The following is an 11,658-nucleotide window of genomic DNA, read 5'->3' on the forward strand; positions in this document are numbered from 1 at the left end:
CTTAGGTATAATAAAAAAATATTCAGACAAATACATAACAAAAATACCAGGACTTACAAATATATATAACATACAGAAAATTGCACTACTGGGTACTGCACACATTCTACGCAAAACACTTTCAATACAGTAAACATAAGAGCACCACAGCAAACCACAGCACATACCCAAGGCGCACAGAGCTGCGCTCGGTAGTGAAGTGAAAGCACGTTATAAAAATAAAACTACTGAATAATAATAATAATAATAATAATAATAATAATAATAATAATAATAATAATAGTAATAATAATTGAATGACAAGGAAACAGGAATTACATAATCAAATATATTAGCTTACAGCTGTTTCTTCCATTGGAAGTAGTGCACTCTGAGCTGAATGCTTGTGTAATACCTTATAGCTTCCGCGGAGCCATTAAAATGAACGTTCTAAAGCTGATGTATATTGGATTTTAACAACCGACGAATTATTAGTCTCCATATGCTTAAGCAAAATAAGTACACACACAAACACACGTACACACAAATGCACACACATACACAGATTTTTATATAGTCGTAGAGTGATGTAATATAAAATGTTGCTCATGTGTACTTAACTTTGTTTCCTCACTTCAATTATATTTTGTTATGGCTGCCATGTTTACATACACTTGCATATAAACTAGATGTTTGCATATAATTGCTTTCACATGCACACGCTTATAACGTCTGCAAAGCACAAATAATGAACCCAACTCATATTTTCTCCTAAATAATTGCCCAGCAAACAGTATTCTTTTTTCTACAACTCAGCGTTTGTAAAGTGAGTGATGAAGTAAAACCCTAAAAAATTCTTTTTGCTGTTGGATTGGGAATGTAGGTGGCGCAGACGTGACTTTGTGGTAAGAAGTTTATTCCCCAACTGCGTGGGGCCCCTACGACAAGTGCCTTCGACTATAGCCTCGAACAGACCAAAGAAACTGAAAGAAGCCTGTCGTATATATATATATATATATATATATATATATACGTGTTAGCTCGTCAGTTTTCGGTCATTTGTTTATATTTAAAAGTTGTCGCTTCAAATCAGACAATATATATTATAATGATATACTATTATACAGTTATATATATATATATATATATATATATATATATATATATATATATATATATATATATATATATATATATAGCTTTCATACTTACATACATATTTACTATCAATGTATCTATATATCACGGTATCGACCACACTATCAAATGTTGTTATACATCGCTGGTCACAATGCGCTTCGCATTCTTTTAACTTTCTAATTACGACAGCCCGCTGGCTTGGCAAGCAGACCAATATGTGTATGTATGTATGTATGTATGTATGTATGTATGTATACATATACACACACATACACAAGCACACACACATATATATATGTATGTATATATAGTTGTGTCTGTGTTTGGTAACGGGTTATGGGTGTATTTACATTTTCCTAAATTAGCGCTTCGGCAAAAGAAACCGATAGAATAATTAAGTACCAGCGTTTTCAAAAAAAAAAAAAAAAAAAAAGCAACAAATTAATAAAATAAAAACAAACAAGAAAAAAACGAAGTATTGGGATCGATTCGTTTGGCTAAAATTCTCCAAGGCGGTGTCCCAGCATGACTGCAGTCTAATGGCTGAAACAATTAAAAAATAAAGAAGATTAAAGATTAAAGATAAAAGATTGAATATAAAGGATATGTTGGAAGACAGATCTCTGAGTCAGGACTCGTCGATCTGGGCTGACCTGATTTTACATAACATCAGCAAGTTAAACAACGACAAGAAGACCAAGAATAAAAGAAACTCAGAAAAACAACATTAATGTGAACACACACATAAACACATAAGTTGTTTGTCTTCAAGTAAGGTATACAATATTGAGCTGAACAATTTAAATATTTATTCAATAGAATATCAGTGTGTTTCTCACGGCAGAATGTCGTTTCTTTTATTTTTGTCATTTCATGAGATTATTTCAAAATTGCTATAAATAAAATGAATCTAATATGAAAATGAATTTATCTCAAAACTAAAATATTACAAAGAAAAAAAAAGAAACAAAAACAAACAAACAAAGAAATCAAAATAAAATGAAATAAAATAAAATGAAATCGATTCTGTGCATTCGATTCGTTTATTTCAATCCTCTTGTTCCCAAGTAACAACAATTTTACAGGAAACGATTCTCAACTAATTTAGAACTGCTCACACACACACACACGTCTTACGTATGTGTGTGTGGGTGGCTGAGTGTGTGTCTGTATTTTTGCGCTATGTATCTCATACATATATGTTAGAATAATACACACACACACGCACACACACACACACACACACACACACACACACACGCACACATATATGTGTGTGTACAATATATATTTATCACACGCACATACACACACAGATAAAATAGAGCGATATATATATATATATATGTATATGTATATATATATATATATATATATATATATATATATATATATATATATATATATATATATATACATATATATATATGTATATATATATATATATATATATATATATATATATATATATATATATATATATATGTATGTATATATATATATATATATATATATATATATATAAATATAAATATAAATAAATAAATATATATATATATATATATATATATATATATATATATATATATATATATATATATATATATATATATATATATATATATATATATATATATAAAATATATAAGTACACACACGCATGTATATATCATACATGTATGTATGTATAATATACACGTATATATATTTGTGTGCGTAAATGTGTTTGTACTATATTCATTATACATTATAGAACAAGCATTGTTTTAGCTATGAAATTAATCGTAACCCGTCTTTTACCTGTTTTGTTCCTTACAACCTCGGAATTTTAATCGTATTTTGAGCTTGACAACCGATGCTGGGAGACAAACACAGACACAGAAACACACACACTCATATATATATATATATATATATATATATATATATATATATATATATATATATATATATATATATATATATATATGTATGTATATGTAGATACATACGTGCATAGACACACACGCACACACATGCACACACAGAGACGGAGACACGGAAACTGTGTGGAAGCCCATAATATATATATATATATATATATATATATATATATATATATATATATATATATATATATATGTATGTGCGTGTATCTTTGTGTTTGTTTTTATCACACCCCACCGCTTAATAACCGGTGCCGGTTTGTTTACGTCATTGTTAGAAAATATTTCTCTCCGTTCACTTTGTATGTAATAACACACCTAGCCCAGCTCCACTTACCATCAACGGATTACCGAACCCAGTGTTTCAGTGTGATTTCGCCTCCTCATTGACAGGAAGCATCTTTGAAGTTAGAATCGCATATATATCTGTATATAGAATATATGTCAATACATAGAAAAGTAAACATTACTTGCTATGTTTAAATACACACATATGCGCGCGTTCGCACACATATAGTTAGGGACACACACACATACAGAACATATTGCATGTTAAATATATCATATATTTTATACATATATACATAGACACACATGTGTGTATTTTTGGATGTAGTATATAATATATATGTGTGTGTGTGTACGTATGAGTGTATTGTATGTATGTTTTTTAACCCTCGGCTTATGTAGGGAGCTTTCCCAGGACGCTATCTTGCAGCAATTTCGGCGTACAAACAAAACGCACACACTGTATATGTGCGATCGGTAATGTTTACATTACCAGCGCTGCTTTCAACTTGTAATATATATATATATATATATATATATATATATATATATATATATATATATATATATATGTATGTATGTATATATATGTATGTTTATATATACATACATACATACATACATACATACATGTATATATATCTAGGTACGTTTGTGCAACTATTATTATTCCGGAATGTATCACACGCAACACAATCAGAATTTAACGAGGAAATCCCCTTCGGAGACTAAAAATTCATTACATCGATATCATTTCGGATAATTTCGCGTAAAAACAGCGACGGAGGTGACGGAATGGATGGAAGGAGCGAGATAGAAACGACTGTTTCGCCGAACCCCGGGAATTGCAAAATTGTAGGGCATCCAACAATTGTTTGAGATATCCGGAGCGACGGCGGTGGTGATGGCGGTGGTGGTGGTCGCGGCAGCGCTGTGCGGGGGCAGTGGAAAGATACAATTGGTGGAATAGAACAATAGAATCCCCTGCATCCTGTGAGACTGCGGCTTTAAGCATTTGTCTCATTAATTTTGTTGATGTTATTAATGCAATAGTCGTAGTTTTATTGAGTGCTTCCACTGCAAAAGCGACCAACAGCACACAACAGCTCGTTTGAGTTGTATATTAAATACATTACAATATTTACTAAAAGTGCAGACTTGGCAGTGTCGGTTAGAGCATTGCGTAGAAACAGCCTACGGTATTCATTCCGAATTACTGTCCACTGAGTTCAAAATCCTACGCTGTGCACCTTGTACGTAAGCATTTTCGTAAATGCTTGATGAAGCAACTGTTAAATTCTGGTGTCAGTACTTTTTTGTTTTTTTCTCTCTCTGTTTATTTAGCTTTCTATGTATTTCATTCTTGTTCCGATGTGAGGGTGGGCATAACGCACGGGACCACAAATCAGCTCCTTATGGTCGAAGCTGATTCCTTACTGGAATTGTCCTGGTACAGACCGATGTACAGCTCAGGATGCAATGGAAATAAAGACATTATATAGTATAAAGAATATATATATATATATATATATATATATATATATATATATATATATATATATATATATATATATATATATATATATAATATAATATAGGATAAATTCTTTATAAGAATTTATCAAGTAGTCAGAGTGAAAAAAACCTCATAATGAAAAAATAACGAAAAATTTCGTAATGAAAAAATTCATCGTTTCTTCATGGATATATTTAATTATATATAAAGGGCATTAACATACACAGTTAATGCCCTTTATGTATATATATATATATATATATATATTCTTTTATTTGTTTCAGTCATTTGACTGTGACCATGCTGGATTCTTTATGCTACATCATCATCATTATTATTAAAGAACGGCAGAAGTTGCAGTAACTCAAGGGCCGAGAGTTTGTAGGCAGAAACTGTGCGGAAGCTCGTCAGAAGCTCTATTACTGTTGTTGGTTTGTGGTCTTAGTTCGCATCCTAGTTTAACGCCACTTCCTACCCCTAAAGTGCATTTAGTGGAGAATATACTGCTGCTAGTATTCAGACCATCTCCCAGGACTGTTTTTCCTTTTCTAAGTAAGGTCTCTACTTATATTTATAAATACACACACATCTCAATTCAAATGTAAAGTCTTTTGTTGACATTCAACACATTTTACTTTCATCAGTCGGGGTCAGTTATTTAAGAAGGGAGTAAATTTCTATACTGCTGTTCAGTATGTTAGAAATAGCAGTCAAATTATCCTCAAATCAAATCCTACTACTTTGGAAAATGATGGACGCTTTAGATTATGTTGTTTTAGATTATGGTATGTTTGCCAAGAAAAAAAAAAAAAAAAGGAAAAATGTGATGTTCATGATAGGAACATCTGACTATTAATCTGTCGATCGTCTGCTTTTTACGTTCTGAGTTCAAATTTTGCCGAGGTCGATTTTGCCTTTCATCCTTTTGGGGTCGATAAATTAAGTATCAGTTGCGTACTGGGGTCGAGCTAATCGACTGACTCCCTCCCCCAAAATTTCGGGCATTGTGCTTAGAGTAGAAAAGATTATTAATCTGTCAAAGGCAGTGGACTAGCAGAACCGTTAGCACGGACAAAATGCTTAGCGACATTTCTTCCGGCTCATTATGTTCTGAGGTTAAATTCCGCCGAGGTCGACTTTGCCTTTCATCCTTTCGGGGTCATTAAAATAAGCACCAGTTGAGTACACTGCAGGGCATAATCGGTTATCTTTCTTATTCAGAACTTCAGTTCTTGTGACTATAGAAAAAGAAAAATTCGTTATCTATCAGCTCGACCAAGGTTGAACGGGGGCCAAAAAACAAAAACAAAGCAAAGCAAAACAAAAAGAAACCAAAACAAAACAAAAACAACTATGCATCTCACAACAGTAACATCTATACCACCATTACCACCACTACCACCGCCATTATAATAATCTCACCCCTTCCTTTGGCTCTGATTAGTTAGTGAGTTATACAGATGCAGTCAAAACCGGAAATATTTTTTTATATTTATCCCAAGACAATCCTTCCCAGCAATGGCATTGCATATTTTTCAGCAGCGACTCCGTTCCACATAGGAAGGCCATGCCTTAATAACATTTTTTAACAGCAGTTAATCACATTTACAATATCATTTTACAGAATTGTAAAATAATGGACATTTTTGGTTGCATCTTGGGAGTTTGATGATTTCAATATCACTTTTGTTCAAAAAGTATTTTATAGCTATTTGCTTTCATAGCACCTTCGAGTATGACATGGTGTCCATGAATTAAAAAATGTCTACACTTCTTTACAAAAGTCGCATCATTCTTAGCTTCGGGAAAATACTTAAGCATAAACACTTTCTGACATGCAGATAGTTTCTCCTCCAGGTCTACCTGGTCGAGATAGGTTTGTCCAGATAGTGAAGGGCCTCGTGTTCGAATTAGACAAGGAATGCTTCTTGAAAGATCGTCTGCCTTCTGAAATGCCTCATGTTGCTCTTCTCACATTTAAACATATGTTTCACGTATTCTATTTAATACTATCGTTTAGCAGATATCTGCGGCGTCAAATATGAATCTATTTGATCCATGGACACCCTTCGATGCATTGATTAAAGAGATAGGATGCGACATTTAAAGTTTGTTTGAATAGATTATACAGGCACAGGAGTGGCTGTGTGGTATATATTTGTACCACCGATAAGCAGAGAATTGTCGAAACTAGTCTGATATGTGAATAAATCTATTTAAAAACGACTACATGTTTTTTAGACTCGGGTGCATTTTCAGACCCCAAAACAAATTCTCCTATATATATATATATATATATATATATTGGGTCAGTTCATAAATAATGCAGTTATTTTAATTGCATGAACTAAAAGTCGGAGGGGGACGGGATAAACTACATGCATCAACTTACATCAACTTGCCCAAGATGCCATGCAGTGGGACTGAACCCGGAACCATGTGGTTGGTAAGCAAGCTGCTTACCACACAGCCACTCCTACATAAAAGAAGCCTTCTTGTTTGTTCTCACTGATTCGTTTTCCTGTTTTGTTTTCTGTCCGCCACTACATTCCTCCACGTCACAAATTTAATTTGAATTAAATTTAATTTAAATTTCATTTGTGGTCCGTGGGAAGAGCCATTTTAACGATGCGTCCTGCCCTACTCTTCGAAACGCCTGTGTTAGAATGGGGGCAGCTGATGAAGGAGATGTTCTCTATGTGGCCTGTGTGTTTTCTGTACTCGTTTATCATTTTGTCTACGCTTTGTTTGCAATGCCCTGTACCCAGATATTCATCTATATATACAGGTAGATGTAATTATATACATACACGTACGTATATATGCATATACTCATTTATTATTTGTATTATATATATATATATATATATATATATATATATATATATATATATATATATATATATATATATATATATATATATATATATATATATATGTATATATATATATATACATATATATATATATATATATATATATATATATATATATATATATATATATATATATATATATATATATATATATATATATATATATACAAGGCACAAGATTCTGACATACCCTTAGTTGGTATTTGTTCGCTTTGTCTATGCTTCTTTTATCAAACTTGTTTCTGCCAAATCCACCCATAAGATATCCCCGTTAGCGTTTCTGGTTCTGTACCTTTTTCCAAATATCAAGTCTCTTCTCAGCTTTTTTTCCACCCCTGAAATTTCTATCACAGTCCCAACATTATCACGATTGATACTACATTCTTTAATGTAAGGCACAGATTGTTTCTTTTCGGTGTCTATCCACACTGTCTCTTAACCGAACTCAGTTTTCTCATTTCAGATTTTCCCTCAGATTAACTCCGAATCTTCACGAGAAGAAGTTTCTGAGGTTCCTATGTATGTTCATCCATCTATCTGTTGAAGGCTGAATGGTTTCAACTGAATTTGTTCATTTACCTTTCATTCCTCTCTTCCGATAAAGGTGTTTCTCTTTGACAGCTATTAACTGACAGCTTCTCCCCGATAGCTTACTGATAGCTGTTACCTGACAGCTTCTATCTGACAGCTTCTACCTTACAGTTTCTCCCAAATAGTCTACTGACAGCTTTTAACTCCAGATGACCGAAACCACTTATTACTTGAGTGTTCTGTTTTTCCCATCTTCATGGTTTCTATTTTACCTTTAATTTTTCTATTGGTAAGAAGTGTAGTTATTTATTTATTTGTGATCGATAATCATTATCATAAAAACTGACACCCTTCTGCGTATTAATAATCATGTTACGTTTTAAATCCATGGCGGATTTTTTAATGTTTTGCCATTATTTATTTATTTCGAACCTTCCAGAGGCTGCTTGGCAATTGTGGAAAGAGCATATAAATAGCTGTTTATTTTCCATAACTCTTGCAAATATTATCTGCTCATATAGTTAATACTCAATCAGTCTTTATCAATACTTGTCAAATATTGTCTGTCTTAAAGAGGGAGTTTGAAAAACGAAATAATCTTATCTTGAGACACTTTAAGAAACCATTCAGTTCTTTGTTTTCTTCAATCTCTCAACTCATAATTATTACCGTGACAGCAGCTGCAATAGTCATTGATACATTACGGTTGACAGTCAGCTATACTGCAGGGGGGAAAATGGTAGCAATCGAAGTCAAGTCTATTGTCATACGTGTTGTCTGCATGTGTGTTTCAGGGATATATTCACTGACTGCTATTTGTGTAATGGACACACTTCTGGGAATAATATTACAATCACCAATCCTCCTGTTGTGTCCAATAAATGTTGGTTGTTGTTATAATTGTTTTGTCGGGAATTAATTTAGCTATGGGTGAAGTTTGTCTCAGTATATTTTCATTCTGTTCGAATACCATACAGACGGGACTTTTTTTTTCCTATTTTATAGTAATTACATAAGTCAATATTAAGTTCATAACTCCAAGAAAAATGTAACTTTATAGATTCAATTTCTTCTGTAGCTGCAACTGATTTGATTCCATTTACCCTGACCGATACTGTCATGTATATATATATATATATATATATATATATAAATATACACACATACGCACACACATATATATGTATATATACATATATATGCATATGTGTGTGTGTTTATATACATAATACACATATTCAAATATATATATATATATATATATATATATATATATATATATATATATATATATATATTAGACACAAGAATCTAAGTAGTACAGTTTTATACAATAAGTTGAAACGCTTGCCAACAGCTATATTTTGGTCAGATGCACATGAAACTAAGAAATAGAATTTCTGTTCATCTAAGTGAGAGATTAAATCACTGAATTTGCCAACGTCTCAACAGGTTGTCGAGGCTATGACTTTTATGTCTGAGCGAATTAAACAAATGGAAACAGTGACACTCAAATATACCACACGAAGAAAATACGAAATATTTGATACAAAACAACGTGGGGCATATACGTATTTTGGTGGGTTTTCACCTCGTCAGCTGCTGTTGAACCAAAGACAATCACTCATTTAGCCACACAGTACATCTATCGCTGATGGCGTAGGTTAGCTAATAAGTGATAAATAAATCAGTGACAAATGAACCATCCCACGCACTCTGTAAATAAAACGAATGAGTATATTTATTGTCACGAAGCACTCGGCTCAGAGCAATGAAGTTTCCACGGTCACATATTTTCCTGGCCACTGCTACCCTTTCCGGTAGAGAACGCACTCATGGCCGAATATTCCAGAGACATGAGTACCCTTAACGCAATTATCAGTTAAAAGTCAGCTTGGCACAGCGTGTGACGGCTGTAGACTTAAAAATTATATGTAGAATCCAATCCGACGGTTCACCATATTTCTGCACACGCATTCAGTACAGCGCAACTTGAGGCTACAGATGTTTCATGTTCGATCTCATGCAGGATCGAAGCCGGATCGAAGATGAGATCGCGAAGCATAATTGTTAACCATTCAACCATACAGACACATATAAAAGATTTGTTTCTATAGATTAAGAATGATAGAAATTCATACAGAAGCGCGCATACACACCTGAGGACACGCACACAAACACATCCATGCACACAAACACAAACAAACACACACGTGAAGCAACCTTTGTTTTCCAAACTTATCTTATATACGACAGTCACCCAATCACCAGTGAAGTACAATGTTGGTCGTTCTAGAAAAGTACATCCAAACAGAAGAAAGAGAAATAGGTTAATTTTGTGTATGCATGTAGTGAGAATTTACAAAAAAAACAAAACAAAAAACAAAAGACGAAGACGGGTGTGTAAACAACAAACAGATGTATTAGTTTATCTAATACATGTATCAGTTTATATATATATATGTTTCGAGGACGATAAGATTTTCAAAAGAAAACAGTTTTTACGTTCAAATTTCATTCACACACACATGTCTATTTTGTATGTATGTATGTTTATATGTACATGTATGTATGTATATATGTATGTATGTATGTATGTATGTATGTATGTATGTATGTATGTATGTATCTATCTATCTATCTATCTATCTATCTATCTATCTACACATACATGCATACGATTGTATTCAAAGATTTGTAACATAAATTTTAGTAGACGTAAAACACGCCATCACATAATTTTCATGATTTATGATGTTTTTCTGTGAAATAAAAGTACCAAGTCTTAAAGCAGATATTTTCTCATTCATCTTTTCCATATTTATTTTAAATAGATGCGCCGTTGATCATAAAAGTGCCGTAACTTTTGACGACAAGAAGTACAGTTTCGTGCAAAAGTCTTCGACCAATTTAAACTGTTATAAATTTCTACTATTTGTCAACTTAGAAGTGGATGTTTCGCCTTGCATTTTTCACATATGGAACATTGGCCCTGTTGGAGTCATTTCCATACCTAATCATTATATTTTATAGTAGGGGTTTTGAATGAGAAGGGATAATGCTAGACGACCCCAAAAATTGCCGTGCAAAAATTTTCGGCTACCTCACATAATCCAATCAAGATACTGTATTTTGAAACAGAAAAAATTGTCTATAATGATAATTTTTTTTTATATAATATTCATTTCAAGAACTTACTGTACATTGTTAATATTTCATGTGGCTTCCCTTAGCTTCAAGAATTGATTTGGTGCGCCTGGGAAGAGATGCATACAAATCCTTCACATTCTTCACAGGTATGAGATGCCATTCTCTGTGGCTGAGCTCCCACAAGTCTTCAAGATTGCGTGGATTCATATGGGGCCCTTACAAAATCCGATAATAAGTATAGATGCAAATCTAT

At 32.8% G+C, this 11,658-nt stretch overlaps 1 non-coding gene across 1 annotated transcript; it reads left to right on the forward strand.

The window, feature by feature from the left end:
• The first annotated feature begins 2,228 nt into the window (after positions 1-2,228).
• Positions 2,229-2,346, forward strand: LOC128248772 (small nucleolar RNA SNORA17). Its single transcript, XR_008264946.2, has one exon. It is a non-coding gene; the product is annotated as a small nucleolar RNA SNORA17 (small nucleolar RNA).
• The last annotated feature ends 9,312 nt before the right edge of the window (positions 2,347-11,658 follow it).

Source organism: Octopus bimaculoides, chromosome 9, assembly GCF_046866305.1.
Source record: "Octopus bimaculoides isolate indiv1 chromosome 9, ASM4686630v1, whole genome shotgun sequence".
NCBI lineage: Eukaryota > Metazoa > Mollusca > Cephalopoda > Octopoda > Octopodidae > Octopus > Octopus bimaculoides.